At 36.0% G+C, this 20,144-nt stretch overlaps 1 protein-coding gene across 3 annotated transcripts in view; it reads left to right on the plus strand.

Annotated features, from left to right (window-relative positions):
* Positions 1–20,144, plus strand: part of SPAG16 (sperm associated antigen 16) — a 995,967-nt gene that overhangs the window by 913,433 nt on the left and 62,390 nt on the right. The window lies entirely within an intron of this gene.

Raw genomic sequence — 20,144 nt, forward strand, 5'->3', positions numbered from 1 at the left:
TTTTATTTATCCTTCTTGGAACTCACTGGGCTTCCTGAGTCTGCAATTTATATCTTCCAATAAATTTATGAAATTCTCAAATATTTCTTCAATTTTATGCCCCATTCTCATTTTTCCTCTCTTGTGAGATTCCAATTACACATATGATAGATACTTTAATATTATCCTTCAGGTCCCTAAATCTCCAATAGTCCTTTTTGGGTATCACTTTCCCCCTCTGTCCTTAAGATTGGATAGTTTTGTTTTGTTTTCATGTCTAGTACCTTTTCCTCTATCCTCTACATTTTGGTGTTAAGCCTTTTTAGTGAATTATTATTTTAAATACTGCCTTTTTTAGTTCTAGAATTTTCCTCTCTACTTAAGCCTAGAAAGCAGCTTTAAGAGAATCACCCTGGGTGGGTGATATGTCTTTTGATACGTCTTTTGAGAGACATAAGAATTGTCTGACTCTCAGATTTCTCCAGATGAAATTGAGAAGCTATGGGCAGTTGGCAGAAAACAGAAAAAGAAGGCCGAGTTGGAAGTGAGCTCTACTCCCCATAAACAGAGAGGAAATGGTGCATATTTCCTTTGGTCTAGATGCTGTCTTCCTACAAGGCTCAAATTCATCTTAACGTGGACTCCACCTAAGAGAATGTCAAGGAGCCCATGTGATCCCAACTTATTAATGAACTTTTGGCAAGTTAAAGCAATGCCAGGTCAATGGATATGCAGTAAGCATTCTGACCCCAGCAAGAGATCTCTAAGAAATCTTGTAAGGGGATCCACTTCTGAGCCCAGTCTGGAGTTGCCCCAAAAGGTCAGTTAAGAGAAGAAACGGAGGAAGTAAAGAAATAGAACCAGACTAGATACTCCACCTCCTCTGTAAGCATACAGACTGTTGCAGGTCTGAGCTGGATGAGGGGGAGAAGCATAATTGGATCACAGTGGAGATTTTAATACTATATGGGAATGGAGATGTGTGATTAATAGACTGGAATAGAGTTTATTGTTAATGTAACAATCAGAAGAAAAGCTATGGAATTTGTCTAATGTTTCATTTAAGAGCTAGGGGAAAAATGCACAAAACAAATGTGAAATTATGAAAGGATAAAGAGTAAAGTTGGCATCTGTGTGTGTGTGTGTGTGTGTGTGTGTGTGTGTTTGAATGCACCTATATGCATGCATCCCATGGCATTAGGAATACTTCTATCACTTTGATCCAATTATACTCATATAGTAGTTACATATTAATCATGTATGTTCATGTTGTATTTCCATATACATATATGGTATTATTTATAGACATATGTATAGCACTGAAATATTAGTGATATATTAAATAACTTTATTATCTGTGTGTGTTTAGTTTTCTAATTTTCTGCAATTAACATGTATTCTGTTTACATCAGGAAAAAGTTTTTAAATGGTGTATAGGTTAGTATTTTTCTATTAATCAAGTATTTTACATATTCTGATTAGGTCCTTAAAGTTATGTTTTCAAGGTTTTAATTGTAATGATCAGACACATTAGAGTGACCAAGTATTTTGTCATTCTATATTTCAAGGATAAATCACACTTTAGTTTCCTTGATTAAGTAAAACACTTGAGAATTCACAAATGGTTTTATATTATTCTCCTTAGAGACTTTGCCTTTTGTTGTTTCTTCAGTATTTAAATCCTATCCTGATACTCAGACCTCGGAGTTGTAACATTTGAAAATTAATGTTTTTTTTTTCTTTTTTTCCTGATCCTGCCTGTGTGTATTTGTGTATGTTTGTCACCTAATCCTTCTTGACACTTTTTTCTTCTCTTCTTCAGATACTGCTTATAGCATTTCGATGTACTTCAAAGTTTTTATTTTTTGAGACTGTTTGACATTTTAAAGTATACTTTTCAAATCCTGGTAAATCCATGTGCTTTGCTTCTCCATTTTTATTTATATTTTTGCCCTTTTACCACTGTTTACATTCCCTCAGTTCTTACACTGCTTCCAGGCTAATTATTTAACCCGAATATACATTTTATTTTGTCATTAAATTTGCTTTTAATTATTTTCTCATAACTCTTACAGAGAGACTTTAAAATGCAAATAATTACTGTACTAATACCCTTGTGGTAATAACTTGTGTGATTCTAAATCTAAATGGGTGTGTTAGGATCCCCTACTTTTTTTTTTTCCTTACAAATCCTTCATTACATTTAATATGTGACTGAATGCCCTTTCTACTTGTATCTTTCTTTTTTCCCCTATTATTGACTTACAAGAAGCTGTAAATATATAAAGTATACAACTTAACGAGTCTGGATAAAAATATAAACTTGTGAAACCATCAGCAGAAGCTATACCCATAGATGTACCCACCTATCTCCCCCAGAAGTTTCCTCCAACCCTCTGCACTACTGCTACTGATTATTATCAGTAGTCCTTCTGATTATTATTATTATTATTACTACTACTACTACTAATATAAGAACATTTAACATAAAATCTACCCTCTTGCAAGATTTTAAGTTTACAACGGCATTATTAACTGCAGGCCCTATGCTATGCAATAGATCTCTAGTATTATTCACCCTGCATAACTGAAACTTGGACCAGTACCCCCCCTTCCCCCTTCCCTCAGCTCCTGGCAACCACCATTCTACTTTCTGTTTCTATAAGTTTATTGCTTTTAGCTTCCCCATATAAATGGCATCATGTTGTATTTGTCCTTCTTTGTCTGGCTTATTTCACTTAGCATCATGTCCTCCAGGTTCATGAGTGTTGTTGCAAATGGCAGAATTTCCTGGCTCTTTATTTGAGGAGTTCTATAGAATTCTTACATATTACTCTGTTAAAATTTAATCTAAATATTGATTTGATCCAACTATCAATATTTTTTAAATTTCATAAAATTCATACTAACCCAATAGAAAATTGCAGGCAAAAAAAAGGGGAGACATTTTTACCAAAAGAATCAAAATCAAGCTGATTAATTTGACGTTTCTTAAATTTGCTACTAATTATACATGAAATTGCTGAGAAAAAAATCAACTCTAATTTCATTTTCTAAATCCTGTAATAACACTATGCATAGAGAGATCAGTATAATAAATTTCCTAAGCCTAACTACCATGCTCAAAGGATAATCAAGGATTTTAAAAAGTCACATTTCCAAACCTACGATTTAGGGTTTAAATTGTAGAATGTACCAGTACCCAGAATCTATCTGCAAGAGATGTGGGCAATCTTTGATGAAGGTTTCAGCAAATTCATTCTTCTCTGCAAGAAAGAGGTCTACAGATCAGATACTCTTTGCAAATTAATCTCTGCATTTCATAGATAACAAAATACCCAGTCAGTCAAGGATCAAATGCTAATAGGCAGAATTGAATCACCCAGAAATGAAAGATGCAATTGCATAAAGACATAACACCTCCCTTAGAATTCTAAGATATCTAAACTTCCCCTGAATCTCAATTTAATCACATGAAAATCACCATGTTATTTTTTTTTCATTTTCTCAACATATTATTTTGATCAGGATAACCTGATCAAATCACAGTGTAACCTGTGATTACAATTATTGTCATATAAAGCCACTAATTTCTAACTTTCTATTATATTTCTGTCTTAAGCATAGCTGCATGTCTCTTAGCCATTATTGAATTATGTTAATGAGAAATATACATCAGAAAATATGGGCTGGGGAAAACATCATTTCTATTGATGGCAATCTCTTCCTGTTCGTGTTCTTAAAAAATGATAAACATTTTCCCCCTGGAGTAAGAATATCTAATAAACACACTTCCTGTTCTTTTGAACAGTCAGAAATTATGGAGAAAAAGGAGAAAAATTTGTCCCCCAGTAGGATTGTATATAAGTGCTCCCAATCCACATAAAGTGGAAGAAAATATATAAGTATCTAGGTCTCCCATAATTTATTAACCTTTTCTGGGAAGTCCATTTAGCACGTATCAAAGAGTAAAACAGTTACAAAAAAAAACATTTTTATATATGTTATTATTTTCCTCTTCTTTTGGTGTTCTGAAAACCCCTACCTCAATCAATATTGCCCTCTCTCTTAGCTCAAAAGTTACATACTTTATTTTTATTCTTTTATAGTTTACCTTTATGGTAAATATTTATGTTGAGATTTTTCATCTCCATTAACTGTCCTCCAGAGCAATGTGAGGGTTTTTAAACAATTAACTTAAGCCACTGTGTCCTCTCTCAAACTTTTATAAGGAGAGATTTTAATTTTATCTTAATATTTTAACGCTAAATGTTAAAATTTTGATTATGATTGAGTATTGCCAACATGATTATTTCCTTAGCTCAAGTTTTCTTTCAATCCCCACCTTACTTTTATGGTCATTTTCATTCTGAAAAATATTTCTGGTGCTCTTTTCATCCTAAGTACTCTTGATGTTTGTCCCTAATACCCTAATTTTTGCCTACAGTCTTGAAAGTCTTGTTAGTAGAGATTTGTAAATCAACAACTTTCTTTCAGCACTTCAAAGATATCCTTCTGGTTATGTTCCCACTGCTGTTAGGGAGATAGCACTTTCAATCTGATTGGTACCCCTTGGAAAGTGCCTGTCTTGTTCCTGGCTGCTTCATGACCTCCTTTGTGTCTTGGGTACCCCATATTTTCTCCACCATGTGCCTCGTATGCATTTCTTTAGATTTATTCTTAAAATTGGTGCTTTTCATCAGTTCTGGGAAGTTATTTTCTTTTGGAATACTTTGTCTCCCCATTTTCTGTATAATCTCCTACTGGAATACTAATGAGAAATATGTTATACCCTTTTACGTGATTCTTTTCTTAGCACTTCTCTTTTATATTTCCATCTGTTTGTCTCTATGTGCTACATTCTGTTTAACTTCTTTGATCTATTTACAATTCATTTAGTCTCCCTTTAGCTGTGTTTTTTAACCTATCTACTGAGTTTCTAATTTCAATTATTCACTTCTTCAATTACGGAAATTTTGTTTGGTTCTTTTTCAGATACTGCTGGCCACTTGTACAGACTCTTGTTTCTTTATCATTTTGATGCTGTCACTTATTTTCTTAAATATATTCAATATGCTTATTTTATATTCTGTATTGATAATACTGTCTATAATTTTTGTGGTTCTGATTTGCAGTCTGTTATTTCTGCTTACTCTCCCAATTTCTTTGAGGATTGGATTTAAGAGATAGTGCTAGAGAGACCACTTGTGCTTCTGGCAAGTGTCTGAAGATGTTACTATCCTTGGAAAACTTCAAATAATTAAATTCATGAGTTTTCAGGTCACACAGTTGGTATAAATTTGGGGCCCAAACTCGGGAGTCTGAGTTTATGATTAGCAATTTTCAAGGGATTTAAAAAGAAAAATAGTTCTTCTTGCCTAAAGCCAGTGTTTGCAACCATGTGTGATTGGTCCTGGTATCACCATTTGGGCATTGTATCTATCTATCTATCTATCTATCTATCTATCTATATCTATCTATCTAATTATCTATCTTTAATTTATTTATTTTATTTATTTATTTACTTACTTACTTACTTATTACTTACTTATTTAGCTTCATGCCCAGTGTGAGCCCAATGTGGGGCTTGAACTCACAACCCTGAGAACAAGACCTAGCTGAGATCAAAGGTCAGACTTTTTACCAACTGAGCACCCATGTTCCCCTGGGTATCCTACTTTTAAATAACTCTCTTACCTAACTGTTCACCTTGCTTGAGCCCAAGCTCGTTTCACCACCAGCACACCCCACCAAGTTCACTTGGTCCATTAAAGCACAAGCTCTACTAGATTACCAGGAATAAGCAGCTAGATCCTTAAGGCAAATTCTCACTTTAGTGATATATCTTTCAGAATTTTTGCTTATTTTTCCCCTAAATTATAGCCCACTCTACCCTGCAAGCCAAACAATGAATTTAAAAACGTATTTTTTAAAGAGCCTCTACAATATTGCTTTATGTTTTGCATTCGAAGAGGGTTCTCTGGACATTTTGGTTTATCATGGTGCAAAAAACAGAACTTAAAAAATCCACTCTAAAATCACAGACCTAGTCACTGTTATCACTGCTGCCCACATGACCCCTATCCCCTGTGAATAGGGGATATTTATTAGCTATGGCTCCAGATGTAGGAGCTCTGGTTGGTGTAGCCTCCTGAACTCCAGTGTCTTTATTTTACCATGCAGAGTTCACACAGACTCTAATAATAATGGGTTTGAGAAAGACATAGCAGGAGGAAGGACACACTTCTAACTTATCAGGCTGATCAGTTGACTGTGTTATTTTCAGTTTCCCCTTGCCATGCACTTTATTTCATATTACTACAGTAATTTTTGCCTACCAGTTTAGAATCTATGACCTTGTAACAAGGAACACATTGCCAATTTTCTGGATTTTTTTCTTTGTAAACAAATGACTGATTTTTGTCACAAACTCATTGGGGTGGATGGGAAACGAAGGACCAGTTATTAGAGACTTACTATATGCACCTGCTAGTACTTCCCATGAGTTGCTGTTATGTATAAAACAGGAATAATAAAAATAACAACAAAGTAAAAAATGATACAAGCCTACATCTATTGGAATCTTAGTATGTGTCCAGCACTGCTCTGTGTTTCACCTGTATCACATTTATATAAGCTTCACAACAACCCTATAAATTGCTGTTTCTATCCTCATTGTATAGATAAGAAATAATCTCAGAAGTTCATTTCTTAAATTCATATAGCTAATGAGGGACAGATCTGGGTTTAAACCCAGGTCTGCCTGACTCTGGACTCTGTCCTTTCTTTGTACAACTAATAATAGCCTATTGTCCTTAAATCATATTGGGCATATGGGAGACAGTATTTTTGTTTGACAAAGCAACAACAAAAGTCATTTCAGTGATACTAAAGAGTTAACACAGTGTTACAGTGTTAGAGCACAAGAGAATATTTTTAACAACTAATGCTTTAGCCTTTCAAAGAGCATTTAATTCTCATGGTTATGCTTGTCCTGTATTTCTACATCAATTGCAGATGAACTATTAACTTTCAAATTAGTCACTCCAGGGTTCTATTTACATTTTTAATAGAGAAAATATCAGAGGATCATAAGGCCTAAGTTAAATTCAAGAGAAATAAGTGATCAGAGCAACAGAGTGTATCCCAATGCCCTATATATCATTAAAGAGTTCATTTAATGTATTAAGGAAAATGTAGTGTCAATTTGCTCTAATTGAAAAAATTTGGGGGAGAAATTATTAAAACTGATTTAAATGAAGAAGGCTTGGTCTATAGAATCTGCAGGAGATTTGTTTGACCACCAAGGACTCCTTGCTAATGAGCTCTGACTTGGTTAAAGTCCCTCCGAGGGAGGGTATTTAGTCTACAATTGGCTTGCTAATGAGCACTGTCAAAATGTAGATTGGTCTCAGGTGCTCTACTCTAAAACAAGCAGGAAGTTTTCCTCTCCAGTCAACTTCTTGAGCAAGACTTGGTATGAGTTTATTCAGTTACCTTGAGCCAGCTACAAATCACCACAGTTGTATCCTTTTTTGGGACAGGACACAAAGAATAATTATCATTAGATGAGATGATTTGTAACTTGGGGACATCAGTTATTTCCCCTTAATAATTCTCCCAACCAAAGAGCTGATGGATTATGAATTTTTGAAAATCAATATGACTTGATATTTTAATAGATTTAAAGTATATTGAAATGTTCTTTGGACAAGTGAAACAAATATTTAGACATTCAAGCACGCTTAACTCTTAGTTAAAAAACTACAGACAGAAAAAGTCACTAAAAATAAACTTACTCTGGGGTATCGACACCCTTGTGCCCTTGCAAAATGAATTTTGACATTTTAATCATACCAAACAAATTGAAAAGCCTAGGTATTTTATAAATTTTCACCAACTTCATCTTTATAAACAAATTCCAGATAATTTACACAATTTTTAAAAGCTCTAACATTTTCACAGGAGCAAGATTCTATAGCTACCTTACATTGTTAAGCAAAATTTCTGTTGCCATTTACAGGATATTCCAAGGTAGATGCAAATCCACTTATCCAAAAAGTCCATCCCTGTGGAATTAACATACTTAAAATAGGCTACAAGAGCCAAAACTTACCAAACTAAATGAAATCATTTCAGTGTAATACAGTTATAATTTAAATCATATATTATATATATTAAATTATATATCCTTCATCTCTGATGTTTGCTTTCTTGGTTTGCTAAAACCTTATTGCTCAAGTGGTGTGGACCCCAATAATATCATTTAGAAATGTAGATACCTAGGGGTGCCTGGGTGGCTCAGTCGGTTGGGCATCTGACTTCGGCTCAGATCATGATCTCACAGTCCGTGAGTTTGAGCCCTGTGTCAGGCTCTGTGCTGACAGAGCCTGGAGCCTGCTTCAGATTCTGTGTCTGTCTGTCTCTCTCTCTCTCTCTCTCTCTCTCTCTCTCTCTCTGCCCCTCCCCTGCACATGCTCTGTCTCTGTCTCAAAAATAAATAGAAAAAAGAAAACATTAAAAAAAAAAGAAATGTAGATACCTAGTAAAATAGAATTCTTGGGCTATACTCACCCCACACCCACACACACATACATATACATACACAGTGATACAGATTTTTGCCTTTGTTGCTAGGTTCATTGTATTATGGAGTCATATTGAATGGAAATTGCTAGTCTACATTAAGAAGATCTACATTAAGCTAGATCTACATTAAGATCACTCCTAATCTAATTTTAGGACTTTTTTATTGTTTAAGCAGAGAACTAATATGAAAGATTATTTTAGTAGAGAGGGTTGGCCTTTCAAAATTAGAAAATTTAGGAGGCTCTGGACATTCTGGACATGAAATTCTATACTTAGGAGACATTCTCATTCTTCTCTTTAGCTCCTTCCCTTTATATCTTTTAAATTTCAACTCCAAATACACTTCTTTTGCAGAGCCTTTACTCAGTCCACCAATTTCTAGGCTTCATACTCAACCCTTACAAATCCACTTCAAATTACATTCCACCTAGAGATAATTATATTCTTCATTTATTTCATTTGTGTAGGTCTTTTCCACAGCTAGATTGAATGTGTACCATGCAATAGGTCCTTCACAATTCAAGGTATCTCAGATGAATTCCCAAAGGGGGGTTCGGGGGAGGACACAGTATCAGTCAGGATTGTTATCTGTGGTAGCAAATATCTCAAAATGTTAGTAACTTACTTTAACAAAGGTTTATTTCTCAGTCACGTAAATGCCCATTGTAGTGGCTGACATCGTGCTCCATTTCATCTTCAGCACTGGACACAGGGTGAGAAGTAGCCATTAATCTGGGATATTGCCAGGCTCATGGCAGAGAAGGAAAAAAGAAAATGGTCAAAACAGGTCACTTCCACACTTTATTGGTGAAAGCAATTCCTGATTTTGTCAGTATGTGGTTATATACCTCTTCCATTTGGAAGAGCAAAAGCAACTCTTATGGGTAAGTCTGAATTCAGCCAGTAGGGAAATACAATCCTCAGAGAGAAGCAGCAACTACTTTAACAATAATACGATCTGTTGATGCAGGCTAGCTGGGTCCACACAGGACCAACCAAGAGGGTCCTTGACTTTGTGCAGGATGGAAACCAAATGTGAGCTGAGAGGAAGTGAGAGCAGAGTTTATTGAAGATAGTGTAGATAGAGACAGAGCATCAGAGATTTGTAAAGGAAAGGGGAGTGAATCTTGTCTTTGCTTGGGACATGGGGTTTTTACTGAGGATTGTGGTCCAGTGCACATGTTTTTTTCAGGCCTGCAGAAATTGGTTAAAACAAAGACAGGTGTTTAGGTGCCCTGCATATGTCACTTATGTCCTGGAACCAGGGTCTTAGTGAGTCAATGGTCTGGAAATGGTACATGAGGACTTCATCTAGTCACTCCTTAGATGTTATCTATTGCACTGGAAAACTCCAAAAGAAATCATTAACTCTTTGACCTTTGTATATTATCTGTACCATAAGACATGACTAGGGCAGGGGTGCAGGTCCTAGCAAGAAGAGAAGCAGGAAAAGGAGGAAAAAAGCAGTTTTTCATGGGGTCCCTTTAGTTTCCCTGTCTCACTATCACAGAGGGAAAGTATGGACAGAAAATAAAACATATCAACATAACTTTCACTGGTTATACTGCATAGGTGGATCCACTTGATATCCTATTTTCACAATTCTTTATGAATACAGAGAATGCTGACAATCTTTTATTTTTTCCAGTCACACAGCCAAGGTTATGCTTATGTTTTCCTCTTCATGGTAGCTAGCCAATAAAGGATTATTTATGTAATGAATACAGTTTAACTATTACTAATGAGATAGCTACAAAAATACATTATGTCTCTTCCCCAAAATTGCTATTTATCAAGCACTGCCCTAAGTGCATTCAGGAAACACAAGAAAACTAGACATGGTACCTGGCCTTAAGCATCTTCTGATTTTGGGGGGAAGTTAAAGTTAAAACACAAATAGCTATTATTTAGAATAGACTGTGATGAATGCTTTTAAAAATACAAAATAGTGTAACAACACAGTGGAACCATTTACACACACACACATACTTGGAGCCAGTGAACGCCCCCAATTTTACACATCTTCATCTATAAACTTAACTAAAGTGATATCATCCTTCCTTGTCTTTCTCCTGATTTCCCATACTATTTTATTCCACCAAGAATTCATTCTATTCCCTCCTTCCTCTCCAGATCCATCATTTCTTCCTTCTCTCCCATAGCTTTAATCTCTACTTTTTTATTATGATTTTCTTCAGTTTACTACTTGATCCATTTTCTACACCATCAAAGATAACCTCTCTTTCTGAATATGTATTTCAGTTTCCTTTTTAGTTCTAAAGCTTCTTGAGCTAGAAATTTCAACTTGCTACCTATAGTTCCTCAATCCTAATTTACAACTCCAACAACTGCAATCTGCCTTTCCCATAATCCTTTCACAACTGTGCTCTCAAAGACCAAAATAAAAGAACTACTTAGTGGTTGAATCCAATAATGTACATGAGTGTTCTTCACCATCTAAAGCTGTTGACAACATCCTGTATCTTGAAGCAATATTTCCTTACTTTCTGCAATACTGCCTCTAGTGTCCAGGTATGTCTTTTAATAAATTGTTTAAAAATTTTATTTTAGAGAGAGAGTGCAAGCAGGGGAAAGGGCAGAAGGGAAGAAAGAGGGAGAGAGAGAAGGAATGAATCTTAAGCAGGCTCCAAGCTCAGTGTGGAACCCAATGTGGGGCTCAATCCCACACCCCTAGGATCATGACCTGAGCTGAAATCAAGATTTAGACACTCAACTGACTAGGCACCCAGGCACCCCTCTTCTTTTTCTTTTTTTAAAAAATCTATTCCTATGCCTTCAAATATTATTTAAATGTTGATAAATCCTATGGATCCACATTTTCATGGACATGGACTACATGGACATCTGGCATGTAATTAAAACTCAGTAGGCTGAGGGGCCCCTGGGTGGCTCAGTCAGTTAAGTGTCCAACTCTCAATTTCAGATGAGGTCATGATCTCCCAGTTTCATGAGTTTGAGCCCCACATCAGACTCTGTGCTGACAGTGCAGAGCCTACTTGGGATTCTCTCTCTCTCTCTCTCTCTCCCTCCCTCCCTCCCTCCCCTGCTCACACTGTCTCTGTCTCTCTCAAAATAAATAAATAATTTAAACAAAACAAAACAAAAAACTTAGTAGGCTGAAAAATGACCCAAACATTTCTTCTCTGATATTCTCCAATTTGATGAATGAGTTCACTATTTCTTCCAATCAAGAAACTCACAAGTCTTAGTGGACTTCCACCTTCATACCTTGATACGCTAAAGAGTAACCATTATCTTTTCATTCTACCAACCCATGTCTTTTAATTCTTTCTGATTCTCTCTGTCCCTTCTATAATATCCCCAGAACTAGAATCTCTGATATATAGATTTTCAGTAGATGTTTGTTGAATAGATTAACTACTGCTCTGGATGCTGTTTCCTCCATGTGGAATATTCTCTCTTTGTTCCACTTGGAGAAATAGCTCAATTCACATTTGTTATATAAAATGTCCCTGGCTTTCCACTGAAGAAATACTCATTCCACTGTGTTTCCATAGTACTTTAACACCTCTATTAAAGGTAGGAGCTACATATCATTTGTTGTATTGGCATTACTCTTTATTTTCACATATATTTTTCCCCATTAGACATTTAGCTTCTGGAGAAAAGGCATCAGAGTGTTATTTATTTTTGAGATCTTCACCTTCTTTACAATGCTTGGATGAATTGGTGTATGGTTGGATGTTTGGATGGGTATGAGTTTACTAAAAGCTTCACATATGAGACAGCATTTGAAAAGGGCTTTAAAAATGGATTCTATTCTGGTATGATGAGAGTGGCTTTCTGATTAAACTGTGAAAGTACAGAGATTCTCTAAGAATACCCAGAGGTCCAACTGAGCTAAAATGTGGGGACATTTTAGAGGAAGGATTAATGGTAAATGAAGCTGGAGGGTAGATCAGAGATGATTATGGGGTACCTTGAATGATAGACAAGTGTATTCTATTTTGTTCTCTCTAGGAAGAGGTGAGTTATGTATACTTTGCCAGCAGAGATGAGTAGCTTATTCACATTTATAACTTTAGGAAGATTACTCTGATGTTAATATGTCTTATGGAATGGCATGTAGACTGTAAAAGCTATTAGAAAGATATTGAAACAGTCCAGAAAGGAAGAAATGTGTAAATGAGAAATGAAAAAAAAAAAGAGGATGGTAGGAGACACATTGTAAAGGTACCATCCAAAGGAATGAGAAATATGGCTGCTGGAGGATAAGAGAGAGAAGATAAGTGAAGTTTCAAGCCTGAGTGACAGAAGGGACGTTCCTGCTTTTAACAAGAGATAGGAAATACAAGAGGAAGCATAAGTTTGTAGGAGAAGATTATGAGTTCAATTTTGGACACAGTGAGTTTGAAGAGCAAATAGGAATTTGAACTTGAATATCAGCACTTACTTAAACTCTTTATATCAGGATTGCTTTCCTTTTCCTATTAAGTGACTTAGAAAACTGTCACTTGGTAAGATATTCAAGACCAAATTCTCCTGCTAACAGCAGCCGTCAATGAATGACTGCCATTTTGACTGATTGGAAGTTGCTATCAAAATGTAATCTAACAGTTGAAGTATAAAGCACCACTACCAATGAAGTGAATTGTAAAATTAAGACAGAACATAAGAAATTTAACCTTAGGAATTTTAAATAGAAGAATATCCATCCTTCAGAAGTATTCCTTATATAATAGGTTGGAATCATAGTAAGAATCTAGTAAAGGAAAAAAAAAATTAGTTTCCCAAAGTTGATGAAAATTGTGATTTTTCACAATGTTTCCATTAAAAAATATGAAGGTGACTGATACCCATTTCCTATACTTTATATCTTTTGAAATACATTAATTTTCCCTGCTGTGAAAAATGACATTCAAAAACAGGATTGTAGGGAGAAATGACATCTTTATTATTCTGTCATATAAAAGTAGTTCTTCACTCCCTTCAAGGTCTGTTTCTTTCTAAAAGTGACAGTCTGATATATTCTATTATCAAATTCTAAGTAGCCTTGATAAGGCACCAATAAATTTATCCTTACAACTGAAAATAAAAAGGAATTTTATAAATGTGTACCTAGGAAAAATGTGAGTCTGGTCATCTGAACAACTACATTCATCAGATATCTTAAAAGATGTTTATTCTGTGTTTCCTGTGCATTACTGAAATTGTAACTATGGTCAGATAGTGAGTATATAGCTTCTACCAAAAGACTTTTCCACTACTGAGTGATCGTTTTTGGTATGACCTACATTTTCAAAGTATTACCAAGACCAGAGACATTTAAGCATTACCCAACATAGTATAAAATAAAATGTGTGTGTCATATATATATGTGTGTGTGTGTATATACACGTGTGTGTATATATATGTACACACACGTGTATATATATACACACACACATATATATATATATATATATATATGGCATATCTATCTAGCACATATGTATCTAGGACATACATATATCTATAGCATATGTATAGAGTATCTGTATATAGCAGATCTGCTAGAGGGAAAGAGCATAAGAAAGTAAGCACAAAGATCCATAAATGAAAATTCCAATAGCCAACCCAAAGGATTTGGAATTTAATGAATATGTATTGTATTAAATTGTGTGCATGGTATCATTTATGTGTTGAGTATATTTTGGTTTCCATAAAATCAATGAAAGCCTGGTTTGATTCTGTGTCAGTGAATTTCCAATGGCTTTAAGGAAACAATTAGAACATTGGGGGCATAGGTGAATACACAAAAAGGTAAGTAATGGTGTTAAATGTCAGCTGTTCAGCTCCCATCATCTGCCATAACATACGTTACTTAGAGCACCTTAACAGCTCTATCTGGTTCAGAAAAACACATTTGCCAACGTGCATGCTCCCTGCAAGCAGTCCTTTGTAGCATGCTATATTCCAAAGTCTATCTGTCATAAAGATTCTTTTCACATTGAAAACCTTAAGTTCTGAAATCCAACTAAACAGAAGTGGTTTTGAAAAAAGGGAGGGCGGGGAGAAAACCTTTGCTGTTGCTGTTGTTCTTAGCCTCTCTCCAACTGCTTCTCTTTGGTCAGCCTAGAGGAGAGTGTTTCTGCTGGGAACCTGTGGAAGACAGAATTGAAAAATTGGCAGCGACAAAACTCTTGTTTCCTTAAAATGACATATGAAAGAATTTAACCTATAACATTTTAATGCTACTGTACAGGAAGGTTAAGAGCGTAAAATAATTTTTTAGGGGCACCTGGGTGGCTCAGTCGGTTAAGCAGTCGACTTCAGCTCAGGTCACGAATTCGTAGTTTGTGAGTTCGAGCCCTACATCAGGCTCTGTGCTGCCCAGAGCCTGGAGCCTGTTTCGGATTCTGTGTCTCCTTCTCTCTCTCTGCCCCTCCCCCACTTGTGCTCTGTCTCTATCAAAAATAAATAAATGTAAAAAATATTTTTTTAATATTTTTTTTAAAAAAAATGGCTTCAAGGGGCGCCTGGGTGGCGCAGTCGGTTAAGCGTCCGACTTCAGCCAGGTCACGATCTCGCGGTCCGTGAGTTCGAGCCCCGCGTCAGGCTCTGGGCTGATGGCTCAGAGCCTGGAGCCTGTTTCCGATTCTGTGTCTCCCTCTCTCTCTGCCCCTCCCCCGTTCATGCTCGGTCTCTGTCTGTCCCAAAAATAAATAAACGTTGAAAAAAAAAAAAATTAAAAAAAAAATGGCTTCAAGAATGGAAAATTTGCAACTTGCTTTAACAATCCATGTGGCCAGTAAATTTCTCATTTGTTATCCCAAGGAAAACAACCCAGAGTTAGCTGCACTTACATTGACTTGTTCTCTGTAAAAGCATGCTTTCATTATCGCTCACGTGTGTTGGAAACCACGTATAATGTATGGGTTGAGGAAATATTTGCATGAAATTAAAGAAACTCTACATTAAATTTAACGGACTTTAATTAGCCTAATGGATTAATGACTTCTTAGTACTTACGATTTTCTCTCTTAGTAAACAGCTAAAATCAGAAAAGGCTTCTAGACATATGACTGCAAGTAGCAATTCTATAGGGAAAGGAGATGAAATCTCTCTGAACTCAAAGTATCTTCTTCAGGGAATGCAGACTGAACTCTGAGGCATGTAAATAAAATAATGCCTTTACTCTCAACATACTTTTTAAAATTATTATTATGTAGATGCAATGGTACTGCTGTCCCATATGAATACACTCTCAAGTCTCTTGTGCCCTCTTTTCCCTGCCACTTGTTCCAGTGTGACTGGTTATTTTCAAATTATAATCTGGCTGTGACAACCAGCTCTACTTTTATTCTTCAGAAAATTCTGTTACTGGATAGTTATTCTAAATGTATTATTTCTATCAATTTCCATCCCTTCCCACAGTAAATCTCATTCTTACAATATGTGAATATCTTTCTTCAAGTCTCTAACCTAAATCTTGAACACCAGAATAATGAAAAACTTTGGTTTTCACGTATGGTGAAAAACTTTGAAAGTTTTTTTTGTGGATGTGGTGGATAGAAAAACGTTCTCCTTCTAAAGACAGGGATCTCAATATTGAATTGCTCCTGTCATATCTGCGACTTTCTATAAAGCATACAGAGTCCTCTAGTTACCGAAGTATATCATGAAAATGCTCTTTATCAATCCCTTATCAACATATTTTTGAAATCACTTTTTTCTTGACCTCCATAGATACTTTTTCTTTTTAAACTGTCTCACTGTTTAGATATGCCATGTTCTTCTGTCACAAACACATTCTGTTCTGCTTCCTGCCCCATTTTTTCCCTTCTCCTGAACTTTTCTACTGTAATATCTCCTCTGACTTTTGAGTCAATGGTCAAGAATATCTAAATATATTCTTCCCCTCTTAGGAATACTCTATCTCTTTGCTTATCCTGTTGCTTAACTAAAACTTGGTGTTTTCTCATAATGACACTTTTAACGCGGACTTTTCACAAATGGAGACTGTTCGTCTTTCTTTGTATGAGGATAATGAGGATAAGTTTACAAATATTTTTGCTGCCCTTGATCTTACCCTAGACCACTTTCTCAAACTAGTCTGGAGCAGTCCATCCTGCTTTGAAACAAAGTTTCTGTTCATATCAACTTAATACACTTCAATCAACAAAGTCTAAGCCATCCTTCTCAATTTTTAGAAGACTAAGTACCTAGTTCAAAGTTATCCTGTCTGCACTATTACCATCAACCTGAGTAAATCTCAAAATAGTCCACCTAATTAATTAACTTCACCATCTTTAATTCTCTCTATTCCTGTGACAAAATTCAAGTCACTTTAGAAACCATTTCACATGAGTGGCTTAATAGGTTAAGCGTTTGACTTCAGCTCAAGTCATGATCTCAGCGTTGGTGGGTTTGAGCTCTGCATCGGGCTCTATGCTGACAGCTCGGAGCTTAGAACCTGCTTTAGTTTCTCTGTCTCCCTCTCTCTGCGCCCCCCCCCCCCCACACACACACACCATGGACTTGTATTACTAGCTAAGATCCTTATGCTTTGTAGAATTTAAATTCTGAAATTCCTATCTTTATTTACTTTAGCTTTCCAATTCTCCATCACCCCTACTCCTCTTAATCTGTTCTTCATTAGAAATCTTGGGGCGCCTGGGTGGCGCAGTCGGTTGGACGTCCGACTTCAGCCAGGTCACGATCTCGCGGTCCGTGGGTTCGAGCCCCGCGTCGGGCTCTGGGCTGATGGCTCAGAGCCTGGAGCCTGTTTTTGATTCTGTGTCTCCCTCTCTCTCTGCCCCTCCCCTGTTCATGCTCTGTCTCTCTCTGTCCCAAAAATAAATAAACGTTGAAAAAAAAAAAAATTAAAAAAAAAAAAAAAAAAGAAATCTTCATCAGAAGTCCTCAATATTCGTGTGGTTCATCTTCTCCCTTTTGGGTTTATGTCTTAACTTTCACAACAGGACCCTGTAATGATTTCTTCTACTATTGTCTGGACCCTGAATCTTCATGGGTTGTTTTACCTTCCGTGACATCTTGTGTCACCCTAAGTACCGTGTTAACTTAAAAAATGTAAAGGAAGAAAAAGAACTGGCTTTGGAGACTACTTGGATCAGAATCATCTTCTACCACTCACTAGGTTTGTGATGTTGAGAGCTTCAGTTTTCTCATTCATGAAATGAAAATACCTTGTCTTATTATGGGGTTTTTATGAACGCTACATCATATAAATACCCTAGCTCTGAGCCAACAATAAATGATTCTGCTTCCCTTTCCATTGAGGGACTATGACCTATTCACTTTTCAGCTTTATCTCAGTATTGATCCTTGGTTAACTCTACTCATTCCCTATAATAATTTACTTCATTTTTTTCCCCCAAGACATAATCTCAATAGATAACATTTTTTTTAATCTAGAGATTATAAATTATGAGGTTGTGAAATGCCCTCAATTTTTCTTCCAAATTTATCTAAAGAGTCACTTATGCTATCTCAGGGAAGAAGTACTCCTTTCCAAGGCCAACCACTTGATCAGTAATGTCGATCTTCTTTTTTGCTTCCTCTGAGATGATACTACTCTATCAAAATTATTTCTTCTCTGGTATCATTAATATCTTGATCATTCTTCTACTCTGCCAATTGATTTTATCCTTTAAAATTTTTTAAATAAACTTTTCCACCTTCACCTCAGTATTGGAATTTTTTTCAAAGGTCAAATGTGACCTGGTGATTGGCAAGCCATAACATTTCACTTGATCTCTATACCTTCAGCTCTTGACATTATTTCCCAGACCCTACTTCTTGGTAATACCTTCTTGTGATGTCTGTAATGCCTCCCTTTTAGCTTTTTTCCTCCTAGTTTTCTGACTAATCTTGTTTATCCATCTTTACCAGTTGTTATTTTTCAATTCCTCCATAAAATCTCTCCAAATTGACTGACTTTATGTAAAGAAATCATTAGGTTCTGACCATTTTTCAGCAAGTAAACTGGTTTTTAGAAAAAGTCACACCAATTTTTAAGCTTCTATTTGACCTTCCCCATCTACGCCTGAACCACCCCCAGACTCTAACATGCCTCTTGCTTCAACTGCTGTTGCCGCATATTACAAAGCTGTGGTGCTCACCCAAACATGCATTGATCTTTATTTAATAATTTGGTTTTCTAGGGAACTCTAACCTGCTGCATTTCTCAATAACATGGGTTAGAACACATTGTAATAATAGGATTATGTTGTGGGGAATTAACACACGATGTTCTGTTTCAGTCAAGTTTTCTATGCTGGTTCCCAAACTCCATACTCAGACCTGTCTGCCACTGAATGTTTTAACTTCCAGGATTTCAGTCCCACTTGCCATGGTTGTTCTGGAGTCATTTTAGAGTTCTAAAGGGGATTTTACTCTAGTGAAATCATTGCTAGATTCACAGTCTAAAGTGAACTGTTCTGGGGTAATTCACCAGGTCTGTTTGAAGTTACTCCAAGGTTATAATGAGGTGGCACTAAATAAGCACTCTATGGGAAAATCTGATGTTCCTATGTAAGGACAGCCTAGTCCATTATTTACCAAGCATATGCTTCACTTTAATACCTGTTCTGTGTCAGCTTCTGTGGCAAAGGTCATCTGTAAAGGCAGTCAAACCTCAAAATATTTCAATTCATATTATTGACTTGCATGAATTTATTTTCCTGTAAACATTAGGAGATTCTGAAATCTATGTATGTGTACCTTGTATATGACCTTCCCTTCTCTGAACTTTGAAACATATCTCAGTCTCCTAGGTCTCTCCTGTTAGTTGTCTTCTACTTTGTTTTGTTTTGGGTTTTGTTTTTTTTATTATTATTATTATTATTTTGGTTTGTTTTTTGTTTTTTAGTTTATGTATTTATTCAAGAGAGAGAGTGCACGAGCTAGGGAGAGGCAGAGAGAGAGGAAGAGAGATAATCCCAAGTAGGCTCCTGCAGTGGAGAAGGGGAGCCTGATGCAGGTCTCCAACCTGTGGGGCTCAAACCCACAAACCATGAGATTATGACCTTTGCCAAAATCAAGAACAGGACTCAACTGACTGAGTCACCCAGGTAACCCAGGTGTCTTCTATTTTGAATAAAAGTGATATATACCATGTAGCAGATTCATACAACAATCAAATATTAGCGATTCTTCACATACTGGCTTTGAGGTTAGAGAATCTTGTATAAAACTCATTAGGGACCTAAGCTCCATGCTGTTTTCGCTTCCTCTCTGTAATAGAAATAGTATAAATAGCCTGTAGTGTGTTCTATTTCCTTTCCAGGGCCAAATGGGACAAATAGTAATCTCAGCTTTCCTTGAAGCATCATAACAGTATAACTAGTCTCTATCATTTAAGCTTCAAAATTAAACAAGATCAGACTTCCTTTCCTCAAATAAACAAAAAATCAAACTGCAAGCAGTCAAGGATACAACAAAAGTTTGAAGTTAAAAGAATAAAAATCAAGTAACTTTCCTGTTTACTGTCATTTGAAACTTATCTCTGGGAATTATTTTAAACAGAAAGAAAAAGCCAGTTTTTCTCCAGGATGCAAAGGTGGGTGTCAAAGTGTGCATAAGCCCTTCCT

This window comes from Leopardus geoffroyi, chromosome C1, assembly GCF_018350155.1.
Source record: "Leopardus geoffroyi isolate Oge1 chromosome C1, O.geoffroyi_Oge1_pat1.0, whole genome shotgun sequence".
Taxonomy (NCBI): domain Eukaryota; kingdom Metazoa; phylum Chordata; class Mammalia; order Carnivora; family Felidae; genus Leopardus; species Leopardus geoffroyi.